This window comes from Ovis canadensis, chromosome 21 (assembly GCF_042477335.2).
Source record: "Ovis canadensis isolate MfBH-ARS-UI-01 breed Bighorn chromosome 21, ARS-UI_OviCan_v2, whole genome shotgun sequence".
NCBI classification, from domain to species: domain Eukaryota; kingdom Metazoa; phylum Chordata; class Mammalia; order Artiodactyla; family Bovidae; genus Ovis; species Ovis canadensis.
This window is the reverse complement of record NC_091265.1, coordinates 60,605,122-60,620,274: the sequence shown is the minus strand read 5'-3', so window position 1 is coordinate 60,620,274 and position 15,153 is coordinate 60,605,122. Positions and strand designations below refer to the sequence as shown.

The 15,153-nt window shown below is 48.9% G+C and overlaps 1 long non-coding RNA gene across 1 annotated transcript; it reads left to right on the top strand.

The window, feature by feature from the left end:
• The first annotated feature begins 2,693 nt into the window (after nucleotides 1-2,693).
• LOC138426525 (uncharacterized) lies at nucleotides 2,694-12,005 on the top strand. Its single transcript, XR_011251665.1, has 3 exons — nucleotides 2,694-3,184; nucleotides 3,888-3,962; nucleotides 11,192-12,005. It is a non-coding gene; the product is annotated as an uncharacterized lncRNA (long non-coding RNA).
• The last annotated feature ends 3,148 nt before the right edge of the window (nucleotides 12,006-15,153 follow it).

Here is a 15,153-nt window from a genome sequence, read left to right as displayed (position 1 = left end):
GCTTCTGATCCCCATTGGTGCCTGAGGGGAGGGTCTGGGAGGACTCAGAAAAAAAGGAGGGCATCTTCCTTCAGCTTGTTTGGGCCCACAAGGAAATAAGGTAAGACTCCTTAAGGGAGGGTATGTTTTAGAGATTCTCAAGGAAACAGGAACCCAGGGAGGGCAAGAACCTTGCCCAAGGTCACACAGTGAGCCTAGGAGTGGGAAGTTTGGCATGAAGAGAATTTCATGTTTGTTCCTCTTTTAACCAAAACTCTTAGAAGGTGGGACTGAGTCTGAAATGAGGGTTTCTGCTGACCTGGAGCCAAACTGGTGCTTAGGAGTCTGTCAAAGCTAAGCTCTAGGCCTGGTGATTCTGGGGAGTGCAGGGGGCCCAGAGGGTGAGCTTCTCCTGACTTCTGCTGGAACTTTTCTTCCTCTCCCTGAAGGCTGCAGAAGTTGGTGGCTGGGGCTCAGATGGTTTGAGTCAAGGGTGTTGTCACCCCTCTGGATTGTAGGTGCTCAGGAGGCACTCCTCTGGGAGAGCCTAGAGGGCAGGGCTGAAGAGAGCAAGGAACCCGGGAGAAAGATCCCATACCCAGCTCCCTGGGCAGCCTCCTAAGCAAGGCCTCGGTCGCTTGAGCTGCACGGAGCCCTTCTGTGTGCATGGTGCTGGGTCAGGGAGACCCCAGACTGAGAAAGGTTCGGGCTGCTCCAAGCTGAGCTGTCCCGTGAACGGGAGGAGGGGATGGTAAAAAAAAAAAAAAAAAAAATCATCACAGCCTGTGGGGACCCAGCAACCCCCCTCATCCTGGGCTCATTGCCTTGGGGACTGCTAGAGGCGGGACCTGGGAAGGGGAGGCGCCGGTTCCCACCACCTCTGTAATTTTTCAGTTGCAGCTTCTAAGGGACCTCTAATTAGGACGGAAGAGAACCACCACGACCACCCGGGCAGGAGAGGAGGGGTGGTCCAGAGTTCCCTTCCCTACGCAGTGCCCTTTGCTACCCTCTGATACACAGGGGCTGAGCCTGGGCTGGAAGGTTCAGCTGGGCCCCACAGGACCCGGAGAGGAGAGATGGGAGTTGGGACGAATGGGGGCGCGGGGTGGGGGGCGGCGCGGAGGGGGGCGGAGGGAACGCTGCGCACCGCCCCCCCGCCCCCCCACCCCGGTCTCACGTTCCTCTTAACTCAAACCAGACGCCCCCACCAGATCCCGCCCAAGCTTTTAAGGTCGGAGGTGCAGCCAGAGAGGTTCACTGGATGGGAGTGGGGGGTCGAGGGGTGTTCCAAAGAGTTAGATCGGAGGAGAAGGTAGGAGGCATGGCCTGTGGGGGTGGCAAAGCCCGCCAGGACGTGAAGGACTGGAATTCCCTCCTGTGACCCTGGGCAGGCGATCCAGAGCGCCTCGAGGACAGGAAGGAGTTAAAAGCACTGCTGTCAGAGGGCGGGGATGGGAGTGGGGCAGGGGGCCCAGAGCCGGCTTTTTGTCATCCTGTAATGAGCACCAGATGCGGAGCTGCGTGCGGGCCTAAACAGACGGCCTCCCAGGGCAGAGCCCCCACTAGCGCTGCATTGGGGCTCCGCCTAGAACCGGAGCTGCGCTCAGGCTCCTCCCACTGGCTCCGGCCCCGCCTCCTCCAGGCGCGCCCGGGGACTGAGCTACCAGCCGGGTCTCTCGGAGCTTCGAGCCACGCCCACCCACGGCAGACTAGCGTCCCCTTGGGAACTCTTCGGAGGTCACGCCCACCAAAGCCGCAAGCCTCGCCCCTGCCAGCTCAGAGATTCTTCCGAATGGTTGACCCGCCCCTTCGCTCTTCAGCTCCGCCCAGGCCGAGGCGGTACTAGGTCCCGCCCACCTGGGCCGTAAGCCCCGCCCCCTAAGTGAGGCTTGCACTGGGAGACTGGCAATTATTATTTTTTTTTTTTTTAATTTTTGAGACTGGCAATTATTAGTTCTCGCTTCAAGGTGCTCTGAACTCCGTCCAGAGTTAACACATTTTCTTCACTCAGCTCCGCCCTTTGCTGAGCTGGGGACTAGGTCCACGAGTGCAGGGAGTCCCGCAGAGACACTAACTCTGTCCGGGAGAGAGATGAAAACTCCGCCCTCCACTAGTTTACTCCTTCCTTCCTCTTCAGGCTACGCCCCAACCCAGTTACAAGCCACGCCCCCTCCCCGAGTCTGAGATGGATGGCAGATAGAGAGTGAAGTCACTCAGTCGTGTTCGACTCTTTCTGACCCCATGGACTGTGGCCTACCAGGCGCCTCAGTCCATGGAATTTTCCAGGCAAGAGTACTGGAGTGGGTTGACATTTCCTTCTCCAGGTGATCTTCCCAACCCAGGGATCGAACCCGTGTCTTCCGCATTGCAGGCAGACACTTTACTGCCTGAGCCACCAGGGAAGGCTCCCCGAGTACCCGCCCCCCCCCACCCGCGGCCAAATCGCAGAGGCGGGGCCCCAAGCCGGCCTCCCCAGGGAAGAGCTCCGCCCACATCGAGCTAACACGCCTTCCCTTCACACTGAGATAATGGCCCAACTCTAAAGAGCCCCAGGTCCCTCCGGCTAAAAATGCCCGGGAGTCCCGCCCACCCAGAGAGGGCTTCTCTCTCGGGCTTTGAACACGAGCATCAGCCACGCAGAGAACGGAACCCAACCTCCCCGCTCGAGTTCCGCCTCTCGTTAATTATAGCCCCCCCCCACCGTCAGGCCCCGCCTTCTCGGGACCGAAGTCTCCGCCGCGCCGGACCCGGGACTCTCCGAGGTCGCTCACTGCCGGTGGGTGTGATCAAGGCCAGGATGCCGTTGGAGCCGGCCCTGGTGCTCTCTCCTTCCCTGCCCCCCGGTTTCCAGTCGTCAAGATCGCGGGTTCTCTGGAGTGCGCTCGGAGTCAGTTGTCAGGAGTCCCGCGGACGGCGTCCAGAAGTGGGCCTTTGGCGCCACCTGTCTTCGGTGCTTGCAGCCACCAGGAAAGCACAGCACTGCTCAATGAACAATTGCTTCACTCGTTAAGTATTTGTGTAACTCTAACATCTGCCGACTCCCCCCAGCAGAACAGCAGATCTGCTCTCATCGTATTTGGAAGACCCTGGCCCTCAAGCTGAGTGGTCTTTGTGTCTTTATAGCAGCTTGGGGTCCTTCCTCTTGAATCCCGTTTCCCAGGGACAAAAGCACAACCTCTCACCTGGGGGCCAAGAATTGTTAGAGGTAGGTCCTTTCTCACTAGGTTGCAAGTGTCCACACCTTTCTTGGGGGGAGGTGCGTATGGCGGGAGGGAGTGGGTTTGGGATCTGAGAGTCACAGTTTTTGGAGTAGGACTGAACTCAAGGACGTCCTCTTTATCAGTGCTCATCTCTACATTTGAAAATATTAGTCTGCTGACTCCCACGCTAGTTGGGGACTCCAGGAAGCCAGGAGATTGGAGTTCAGTGAGTGCTACGAACTCAGTAAAATATTCAAAAAATATTGGGACAGACCAGGGAGCTAAAGTTGAGGGGAATGAAAGTAACACCTACTGAGCACAACTAGATGCCAGCACCCTTGCTTCAGAGCCACCCCGGACAAACTCGGGGTGTGCGATGGCTCCCAGGGGAGATTCCAGTCCTGGTGTCCTGGCCTCTACCAATGCACATGGGGCTTGGTGCCAAATAATAAAATGATAGTAGATGCCTGCAGCACTTATTTTATGCCTAGCCCAATTTTAAGGGATTTGCATTTAAGAATCTTATAAGGACCATAACATTAAAAAAATATTTAAGAACCGTAACAGTCCCAAAGAAGTGCTAGTTTTGCCACAGTTTATGGATGAAGAAGCTGAAAGCACTTGCCTGAGTACCTGTGTTAAGCCCTGCCCAATTTGACCGAGTTAGTAGGTGGAGGTTTGAATCTGATTCTGTGATTTCACCCCTAGAGCAGAGCCAGTGAATAGTGACAGCCATGTCTCTGGTCCGGAAATGCCCGCCTCCCAAGGAACTTGCTTTTGGGGGTAAGGCTGCAAGATGTGGGCTCCCAGGCTGATCATACTATGATTGGGGGGCGGGGGCGGGGGGCGGGTGAAGACTTCCTCACAGTCAGTTGTGGTTTTGATGAATGATAATGCTAACTGAGGCATTGCCTGTGACCTGGTAGGATCCAGACAAGGGGCCCAGAACAGGTGCAACTTTAGGGTCTCTGAGACTAGCCATTATTTTACTGTGGTTTCGGTTGAGTTTGGGAATTCCTCTCCAGGAGACAAATTAGCAGTGGTTAAGACCAGGCACCCTGCACCAGACAGGCTTGCTTCTATTCCAGCTCTACTGCTTGAGGGTTGCAGACTTTAGGCAGATTCCCTAACCGTTCCTCATTTGAAAAATGGGCATACTATAATACCCATGATAGCCACAATAATCTGCTGGAGAAAAGAAAGAACTCTACGAGGAGAGACAGGTCTCTTTCTGGAACCTGGTGAGGACCTTCAAGGTGGCTGCATGAACCTTCTACAGGAAGTGCTATCTGTTTTAGCTGGCAGAATCCAGAAACTGATTGTGGGAGAGCTGAATCCCCAGAAACTGACATCTCACACCCACCAAGTCCCTACAGTAAAGGTTCCCAAACATTGTCAGTTTACCATGTCCTGAGTGTCTCACTTGATTTTTTCATGGAGTCCCTTGGTCACCCAACAGTTCCATAGTTAGTAACTAGTTAGATATAAATAATGTAAGAAATGCTTGTGTTTTAATACTTCAGTAATCATTTGAGAAAATAATATAGAGGTATTGGAAGATACAAAACTATTTTCTTCTTAAATGACCACAGTCGCTTGCCGGTGGGGTGTGTGCACCACCTCTCAAAACTTGGAATCCGACTGGACATCATCACCTTCATTTCCTGTTCGGCATTGATTTTCACTGCAGTACTTGCTTTTTATCAAGTACTGCCAAAAATCCAGCTGTGCAAAGAGATTATGTCATCGAAAGGAATGTAGTGCAATCCGATGTTGAAACCGTGAACGGCCTCAAGCTAGCAGCTTGCCAGTTGTCTGACAGATGTCCAATGTCTCTGTCTTTCCCTCAAAGTTCTATCTTTCATGGCACCCCATGAGTTTGCTGCAGTGCCTGGGCCCTACATCAAAGAAAGGATCTTGTTAGATGCCAGGATTCTGACTGAGGACGCGAACAAGGACAGGGAAGAAGGTGTGTGAGGTTGGGGGTGCCTATAACCACCCCCCCTCCCCCTCGCTCTACTCTGTTGCCAGGTTGGTCCCATGGTAGCTAAGGAGAAGATGGAAAATAAAAACAAAATGGGTGTGGGTGGTGGGCAGAATCAAATTAGGAAGATACATCACACCCAAGGGGAATGACAGAAGCCTATGGCGCGGAGGCAGACCTAGCTTTGGGGGATGAACTCTTAAAACCAGGCAGCCAAAAAGTAAAGGTCTAGGTCTTGACTCATGCATGGTCTCAGAGGGCGTTATGGGAAGCTGGGTTTTCTTGCTCTAATGCAGGCATCCGACAGAAGCTTTGTCAGAGGACTCACAGCAGCCCCCACTAAGCACTGGCCCCATGTTGGGAAGAGTCAGGCTTCCTTGGAACAATATAGAGGAAAGAATTCCAAGGCTTCGGAGAACAGAATCGTAGTATCAATCTGTCCCACTTGGGAGCTGCCTACCCCACAGACTGATGTGTTATCAGGTCCCAGAGATTCTCCACTCTCAGTGGCCACTGAAATCAGGCTGATTAAAAAAGTCCCCAGAAAAAGAGGGCTTCCCTGGTGGTGCAGATGGTACAGAATCCACCTGCAGTGTGGGAGACCTGAGTTCAATCCTTGGGTTGGGAAGATTCCCTAAAGGAGGGCTTGGCAACCCACTCCAGTATTCTTACCTGGAGAATTCCCATGGACAGAGGAGCCTGGTGGGCTGCAGTCCAAGGGGTCGCAAAGAGTCGGACACAACTGAATGACTAAGCATGCATGCTCACACGCAAAAGAGTGGTACAGTGGTTAAGACTCTGCACTCACAATGCAGGGACATGGGTTTGATCCCTGGCTGGAGAACTAAGATCCTGGGTGCCACCTGAAGCAATCAAAAATTAAAAAAAAAAAAACAAAACTTCAAAGGGCTGATTAAAATGGGTGTTCCACCTGTATATTTCAGGATAATAATCTCCCCTTTCAAGGTTCTAACCTTAATCACATCCGCAGAATCCCCTTTTCTGTATAAGATAACATATGCACAGGTTCCAGGGATTAGGACTTGGGCATATTTGGGGCCATCATTCTGCTGACCATACTTGGGGACCAGAAAAAGGGTTCCAGGTTGGTGCGAGATCCCTCTAGCCACAGCAAGCTGGTCCTGTGGTGGAGCGCCCGGTAGGAGAGATGATAAAGCCTGCATTTTATTGTCAGCTTGTTTTGTTAGTGAGAACTTGCTACCACCTCCTGCTGCCGTCCAAGCAGCGGGGAGAGGTGCTATTGCTCCTGATTTACATGAAACAGTCATTCCTGGTCACATGGCTCTGGGACCGGAGGGGACAGTGTGTGGACAAGCTGTCACAGCCTCGGGAGTGAAGGCCTGGGTCGGGAGATATTTCTGTGTTTCACGAGATGATGTTGACTTTTTCATCTAGGAAGCATCAGACCCTGTACGAATTTGTGTCTAGCTACTCCTCCCTCTTGGGGTCCCTTGAGGTTCTTTCCTGCCATCTGATCATAATTCAAGTCCATCTCCAGCCATCTGGGGCTATTTAATCAGTTTGAATCCCCAAAGGAGGGGAGGTCTCAAATGCTCACCTTCCAGGGGTACCTTGGCCCCCAGCGAGTCAACATCCTTTGATGGCAAGCAAAACAGAAGGGAATCTTTGTAAGGCACTGGAAGCTGTGGGGTTAATGTGGGATGAAATTCAGGCCTGGAAACAAGCAGAAGCTGGGGTAGCGTGGAGGACGGAGCAGGGATTCAGGAGCAGTGTGATCAGGCCACTGCTGGATGCCTGTCTCCAGCCTGTCTCAGAGTCTTTGAGACTTTGCCTAGAATTTATATTCCAAGCATCCATTTGCCCTTTCTTGCACCACTTGCCTGTAATTTTGTTAGTTGAAGAGCAGGGGAAGCTCCGGATTACAGACCCAGCAGCTTTGTTGAAAGCAGCAGGCAACTGCTAAGTGGCAGTTTCTCTCACTAATAAGGAAATAATAAAAGAGTAGATTTTTATTTTCTTCCTAGTGGATGCTGTACCACAGAACTTGCTCACAAAAGACCCATCTTGGGTTATTTTCCTGGTTCCTGAATGTGTAACTTAGAACATTTAAACACATGCTGGGCCATGTATCCCCATGTGAACAAGGATTATTACAGGGGGAAGGGTTCAGATGGAGGCCAGGGAACCCGCTGGACACTAAAAAACAAATACATTTGTCCAGTGTTTATCAAGATACTACTATGCCTCAGATGCTCCACAAGGGCTCAGGTCCACAGAAGTAACCAGAAGGAGAACAGTAAGAATATGTAAGATAAGGAGGGGGTGGGGGCAGGGAGAGAAATAGGTGAGGGGGATAAAGAGGTCCAGACCTTCAGTTACAACATGAATGAGTCATGGGGCTGAAACATACAGTGTGGGGAATACAGTGAATAATTACATGATAGCCTTGGATTGACAGGTGACAGCTAGACTTATCATGGTGATTATTTTGAAATGTATACAAATATTGAATCACTATGTCGTATGCCATGAATTAACAGAGTACTGTAGATCAATCATACTTCAAAACCAAACAAACTCATGAAAGAGATCAGATTTGTACTTACCAGAAGTGGGGGGTGGGAGGAAAACGAATTGGATGAATATAGTCAAAAGGTACAATGTTCCAGTTATAAAATTAATAAGTACTAGGGATGTGATGTACAGCATGACAAGATAATTAACACTGCTGGACGCTATACATGAAAGTTAAGGGAATAAATTCTAAGAGTTTTTAGAATATTATCACAAGGGAAATATTTTCCTATTTTTTAACATTGTAAGTCAGATCAGTATGCTATACACCTAAAACACATACAGTTGTTGTTGTTCAGTCACCCAGTCATGTCCAACTTTTCACGACCCCATGGACTGCAGCACGACAGGCTTCCCCGTGCCTCACCATCTCCCGGAGTTTGCCCAAGTTTATGTCCATCGAGTCGGTGATGCCATCCAACCATCTCATCCTCTGTCGCCCTCTTCTCCTTCTGCCTTCAATCTTTCCCAGCATCAAGGTCTTTTCTGGTGAGTCAGCTCTTCACATCAGGTGGCCAAATTGTTGGAGTTTCAGCTTCAGGGCCAGTTCTTCTAAAGGGTATTCAGGGTTGATTTTCTCTAGGATTGACTGGTTTGATCTCCTTGCAGTCCAAGGGACCCTCAAGAGTCTTCTCCAACACCACAGTTTGAAAGCATCAGTTCTTCAACGCTCTGCTTTCTTTTCTGTCCAGCTCTCACATCTATACATGACTCCTAGAAAGACCTGTATGCCAACTATATCTCAACAAAAATGGGGGAAAAAGAAATAGAAAAGGTGACACCACTCAGGGCCCTGCCCAGGCAGGAGAGGGTGGTGATCTGAACCAAGGCAGAAGCAGAGTTCGGATGGGAGGGGACAGTAAAGTTGAGAGGTGGCTGGAGAGTGGATTTGGACCAGATCCAGTGACGGGCTGAAGATGAAGCCGGGAGGATGGTGGCCGCCAAGTTTTGGCTCCCCCTGGTGGTGCCATTCAGGGAGGAGGAGACCCGCGAGAAGCAGCTGTTTGGGAAAGATGGATGATATTCAATGTGGGCGCTGTCGCATTTGCAGTATTTGGAGGTCACCCAAGTGGGTCTGAATCAGACAGAAAGACACTTGGATGCCTGAATCAGAGCTCAAGGCAGAGGGTCAGGTTGAAAATGGAAATTGGAGTTTCCATTTTACCCCATGGTTGGGGGGTCCCTGAAACAACGAAAGCTGCCACTCACCTTCTCGCACATGGGGAACTCTGATTCTTTTTGTTTTCTTGGCCACATCACTCAGCTTGTGGGAGCTTAGTTCCTTGACCAGGGATCACACCTGGGCCCCTGACAGTGAGAGTACCGAGTCCCAACCACTGGATCACTGGGGAATTCCCCTCCTGAAACAGGACCAAGGATCCTATGGTCCTAGACCCCATTTCTTCTGCCTGAGTTTGTCTGTGGAAAATTTTTAGCCAAAGATTAAGTTTAATGAGAGAAGTGAGAACAGGCAGAAACAAAGGGAAACAGTCAGAGGAGATCAAATCACAATAGTTTGGTCATTAAGCATAAAAAGGCCCTTTAGTTTCTTCTCAAGGGCTATAGATAATATTATGAGCCATATCCTGTGAGCTGTCTTGTAGATACTGAAACCTCCACCAGGCGGAGAAGTTAACTATATGATGCCCAGACTGTAGCCATAACATGAGCTGCCACAGAGAGCTGCCCTCAAGAAATGGAAACAAACCAACCCTGGAACCGAAGACTTGTTCAGTCACTAAGTCCTGTCTGACTCTTTGCAACCCCACGTACCCTACAGCACACTAGGCTTCCCCACCCTTTGCTGTCTCCCAGAATTTGCTCAAACTCACATCCATTGAGTCAGTGATGCCATCCAACCGTCTCATCCTCTGTCACCCCATTTTCCTCCTGCTTTCAATCTTTCCCAGCATCAGGATCTTTTCCAGTGAGTTGGTTCTTCACATCAGGTGGCCAAAGTATCGGAGTTTCAGCTTCAGCATCAGTCCTTCCAATGATATTCAGGACTGATTTCCTTTAGGATTAACTGGTTTAATCTCCTCGCTGTCCAGTGAACTCTTGAGAGTCTTCTCCAGCACCACATTTTGAAAGCACCAGTTCTTCAGTGCTCAGCCTTCTTTATGGTCCAACTCTCACACCCGTACACAACTACCAGAAAAACCATAGCTTTGATTATATAGGCCTTTGTCAGCAAAGCAATGTCTCTGCTTTTTAATATGCTGTCTAGGTTTGTCATAGCTTTTTTTCCAAGAAGCAAGCGTCTTTTAATTTTGTGGCTGCAGTCAGTGATTTTGGAACCCAAGAAACTAAAATGTATCACCATTTCTACTTTTTCCCCAACTATTTGCCATGAAGGGATGGGACCGGATGCCATGATCTTAGCTTTTTGAATGCTGAATTTTAAGCCAGGTTTTTTCACTCTTCTCTTTCACCCTCATCAAGAAGTTCTTTAGTTCCTCTTGGCTTTCTGCCATTAAAGTGGTATCTGCATATCTGAAGTTGTTGATATTTCTCCTGGCAATCTTGAGCCCAGTTTGTGAGTCATCCAGCCTGGCATTTCTCATGATGTACTCTACAGAGAGGTTAAATAAGCAGGGTGACAATATACAGCCTTACCATACTCCTTTCCCAATTTTGAACCTGTCATTCGGTTCATGTCTGATTCTAACTGTTGCTTCTTGTCCTGTATACAAGCTTCTCAGGAGACAAGTAAGGTGGTCTGGTATTCCCATCTCCTTAAGCATTTTCCACAGTTTGTTGTGATCCACACAGGCAAAGGCTTTAGCATAGTCAACGAAGAAGAAGCAGATTTTTTTTTTTAATTCCCCTGCTTTTCCTATGATCTGATGGACGTTGGCAATTAGATCTCTGGTTTCTCTGCCTTTTCTAAATCCAACTTGTACATCTGGAATTTCTTAGTTCATGTACTACTGAAGCCTACCTTCAAGGATTTTGAGCATAATCTTGCTAGCATGTGAAATTAACTGTACTTAGTCAAGGTGATGCTGGTCAGACCACTGATGACCAATTTCAAGATGACAGTCAGAACTGACTGTACTGTTTTGACACGTAGCCCCATCCCTCAGCCTATACAAGCTTTTGCCACTGATTGTCAGTGGAGGGGAACTGGTTCTCAGATAGGAGTTGACCTTCACCCCTGTTAACTTCTTCCAAAATAAAGTAACCTTTCCTTTCCTATCAACTCTTTTGAGAATTGGTTTGCAAGTGGTGGAGCCACCAGACCTGGATTCAGTAACACTCCAACTCCTAACTTCCTAAATATCCAGAGTCTGAATTTTTCAATGATACTATGTTTTATAAGTGTTTTTTAGAGTTGTGAGCTTGATCTTTGTTTAAATATTAGCCTAATATTAAAATATTAGTTATAACACGTGTTTTATAACACATAAATTGAAACTCTTCTACTGAAAAAAAATCAGTATTTTAGTCAGTTTTATTTAATACGTTTCAGAAACAGCAGCCAAAAAGAAGAAAAATACACCTGTCTATTCCCGGCAACCACGAGATACAGAAAACTAGCCAGCTTTGATCTCAGCTGACATTCTGGGCAGGATCTCCCCCTTGGAGCAGTTTCGCATCCTCTGACATTTGGTGCACGGTTATCAATGTGGCCACTGCTTTCCTTTGTTCCTGTCAGATCTGACTTCCAGGAGCTTTATACCTTCACCCAGCAAGGCAGCAACTTGCCTTTCCTGCCTCGACTAAGGGTCGGGTCCTTGTTCTTTCCAGCCACCTCAGCGATGACTTCGCACTTAGGAACTCTGGAGGGCCAGAGCCCAGAGGGTGTGACCTAAGAGGGAAGATGACGGTCACAGAAACTACAGCAGCCTGCCACCTGGGGAGGTTCTGGGGCTCCAGTCGTCCTGAGTCTGGACCCACAGAGGAGACACAAACCCTCATGGGTTTGTTCTGGATCAGGAAGGCAGCCTACACTTCCCTGGGTGCCCTTCTCGGGGCTGTTAGCCAAGGAAGATAAAGCTCCACTTCTGGGGAGGCTGGGCGAGGCAAATCTCCTTTGGCAGCTTTGGGCCACAGGATGACGTGAAATGGGCCACCAGCCCATTCTTGGGACCTTGGGACCTCAGTCACCCTGGAAGTGTAGGTAACAGCTGAAGGATCATTCACTTAATACATATTCACTGGACATCAATTGTGTGCTAGGCACTGTGCTGGCTGCTGGTGTGTGTGATTGTGTGTGTGTGTGTGTGTGTGTAATATGGAGTGCCTATTTATAATTAATAAAAACAGTATGAATGATGATGACAGCTAAATTTATTGAGCGTTTTTTATGTCGTAAACCCTTTTTCTAAGCATGGCGGCATATTGTGTTTTTTTTTAGTATTGTAGTGATTTTATTTACGTATTTATTGAAGTATGGTTGATTTATAATGTTGTGTTGGTGTTTGTGTTGTTGCTGTTTTAGTCACTAAGTTGTGTCCAACTCTTTCGCCACCCCGTGGACTGTAGCCTGACAGGTTCCTCTGTCCACTGGATTTCCCAGGCAACAATACTCGAGTGGGTTATCATTTCTTTCTCCAGGGGCTCTTCCCTACCCAGGGATTGAACCCATATCTCCTGCACTAGAAGGCAGATTCTTTACCGCTGAACCACTAGGTGCTGGTGTCATATTATCTTATTTAATTCTGGTGATAAGCCTTGGAAGTCAGCAGATTCTATTATTATCTACTGTTTTGCAGCTGAGACAGGATAAGTAACTTGCTGAGGGCCACTGGGCCCACTGGCGAAATTAGAGCTCCATCAGATTGAGAGGTCTACACCTGTGACCATTTGCCTTCCATAATTTTAGTTCTAATAGAAGAAAGAAATCATAACCTCACGCATGCATAAATAAAAATAATTGCCACCTCTGCTGAGCAGCAGAAAGAACCTGCAGAGGGAGCCGAGGTAGGAGAGTGAATGTGTTCAGACAGAGCGGTTGAGGGTCAGGGGGAGAGCTGGGGAGGAGGAGGACTCCAGGAGCTAGAACCACGGGTGCCAAGACTGGAGGTGGGAAAGAGCCTGGCTTGTGGTAGGGTCAGGCGCAGGCCTCGGTGGCTGGGGGAATAGGGGTCTGAGGGCCAGAGCAGGAGTCTGTGTTTTCCTTGAGGCACTGGTGTGTGTGTGTATATATATGATATGAAAATCTAAAATGATCTTTTATTTATTTAAAATTTATTTTTTATTTAAGTAAATAAAATTTATTTATTTATGTATTTATTTTTGCACGACACTTGGGATCTTAGTTCCCTGTCCAAGGATTAAACCCGTGCCCCTCACATTGAAAATGCAGAGTCTTCACTACCAGGACCTCCAGGGAATTCCTAGCCCTGGTATGTTGAGTATGGTGGAGATGTGATTGGGTTTACATATTAAGGTGATTCTGCATGGGCTGGAGGACATTCGAGGAAGGGGAGGCCTGTCGGAGTCCAAGACTGACGCTGGAGGAGGATGCCCTGGGGGGACCTGGAGCAGGGTGGTGGCTGGGAGAAGCCTGAGGGCTGTTTAGAGAGATGTGTTGTAGGCAGGATCCTGGATGTAGATTTCATGTCAGGGGTGAGGGAGGTGTTCATGGATCAAATGCTATTAATACAACTTCCGGATCTTCAAAATGGAGGGGGGAGAAGTGGGGAGGCGGTTCAGTTCAGTTCAGTTCAGTTCAGTCGCTCATTCATGTCCAGCTCTTTATGACCCCATGAACTGCAGCACGCCAGGCCTCCCTGTCCATCACCAACTCCCGGAGTCCACCCAAACCCATGTCCATCGAGTCAGTGATGCCATCCAACCATCTCATCCTCTGTCATCCCCTTCTCCTCTTGCCCTCAGTCTTTCCCAGCAACAGGGTCTTTTCAAATGAGTCAGCTCTTCGCATCAGGTGGCCAAAGTATTGGAGTTTCAGCTTCAACATCAGTCCTTCCAATGAACACCCAGGACTTATCTCCTTTAGAATGGACTGGTTGGATCTCCTTTCAGTCCAAGGGACTCTCAAGAGTCTTCTCCAACACTACAGTTCAAAAGCATCAATTCTTCGGCACTCAGCTTTCTTTATTGTCCAACTCTCACTTCCACACACGACCACTGGGAAAACCATAGCCTTGACTAGGTGGACCTTTGTTGGCAAAGTAATGTCTCTACTTTTTAATATGCTGTCTAGGTTGGTCATAACTTTCCTTCCAAGGAGTAAGCATCTTTTAATTTCATGGCTGCAGTCACCATCTGCAGTGATTTTGGAGCCCAGAAAAAGAAAGTCAGCCACTGTTTCCACTGTTTCCCCATCTATTTCCCATGAAGTGGTAGAACCGGATGACATGATCTTAGTTTTCTGAAGTGGGGGTGTGTGTGGGTGAAATAAGAGTGATGGCTGTGATGCTGGGCGCTGGAGACAAAGGACTCTGTTGCACCAATCTCTCTACTTTTGTGGTGCTTGAAATTTTACATAATTAATGCAAAGTTAAAAAAGAAAAAACAAGAAAAAGATTGCTATACAAGTGTCAAGTTTAAGCAAGAGTGCTGACTCTATTTCCTGAGATGGAAAAGATAGAGAGGAGCAGGGCTGGAGGGGGTGAAGATCAGACATCCTCTTTTTTTTTAATATATATATTTTAAAGTTTATTTGGCTATGCTGGGTCTTAGTTGTGGCACACAGGATCTTTGATCTTTGTTGCAATTAGTTGCCCAACCAGGGGTCGAACCTAGGCCCCCTGCATTGGGAGCACAGAGTCTTAGCCACTGGACCACCAGGGAAGTCCCTCAGGCACCCTCTGTGTGGCACCGCTCTCTCTCTCTCTCCATCATAGAACGGAGACAGAGGCTTCTGGGATTTAGGGAAAAAGTTCTGGTCCCCTTCCTCAGCCATTATTCTCCTTTTGAGAATGGTTTAGAATGGAGCATCCTGGTTCACTGTTGGCTCTCATAAAGTCCAAACACATGAACAAAACACACCAGCTCAGTAGAGGGGAGCTGTCCAGTGACTCTCCATTAAGAGGTGGACGTGGGGATTTCCCTGGTGGCCCAGGGGTTAAGACTCCGAGCTTTCACTGCAGAGGGGCACAGGTTCGATCCCTGGCCGGAGAATTAAGGTCTTTCATGGTGTGACCAAAAGCTAGAAAGAAAGAAAGAGATAGAACTGGGTTCAGAGCCTGTATCAGTTACCCACTGCATGTAACAAACCTCACCAGAATGTAGTGGCTTGAAACAAGGATTCCTTATTTCTCACCAGTCTGTAGTTCAACAGTGTGAGCTGGGATCAGCTCATTGGTTCATCTGCTAGTCTCACCTGGGGGGCATTCTTGGGGCTACAGTCCTCTGCGGCTCCACTGGGGCTGACCTGTCTGAAATGGCCTCACTCCTGTATCTGGAAGGGCATGTGACCGCTCACCTCTCAGGAGGTCAGGCTGGGCAGCTTCACTGCCTGGT